The following is a 401-nucleotide window of genomic DNA, read 5'->3' as shown; positions in this document are numbered from 1 at the left end:
AATCCAAGTTTTCTAGTAATAGATAAAGACATTATTGAAACACTTACACCCAAAACACACAAAGCTTTAGAAATTTAAAAACTACCAATAGTGCAAAAAGAATAGAAAAACTTCTTGGATCCTTAAGCTTTGATGGAAGCTTATTTTAGATTATAGCAATGCACTACCCAGTAAGTACAATTGTCTCAAAATCTTCCAATTTCCCTTTTTTTGGTCCCAGTAAGTGCAATTGTCTCAAAATCTTCCAATTTTCCTTTTTTTGGTCAGGACATCTTTCAAGAATGTAAGATAACTTGGCAATTGTTTTAAAGCTTCAACAAAAAGAATATTAATGTGCCACTTTTTTGATACCTCAAGAAATCTTTGGAATTGTTTGTCAAGTTTTTGCTTTTCAAAACATT

This window comes from Theobroma umbraticum, unplaced genomic scaffold (genome assembly GCF_002168275.2).
Source record: "Theobroma umbraticum cultivar Fairchild unplaced genomic scaffold, ASM216827v3 scaffold_182.0, whole genome shotgun sequence".
NCBI lineage: Eukaryota > Viridiplantae > Streptophyta > Magnoliopsida > Malvales > Malvaceae > Theobroma > Theobroma umbraticum.
Note: the sequence above shows the minus strand (reverse complement) of the source record.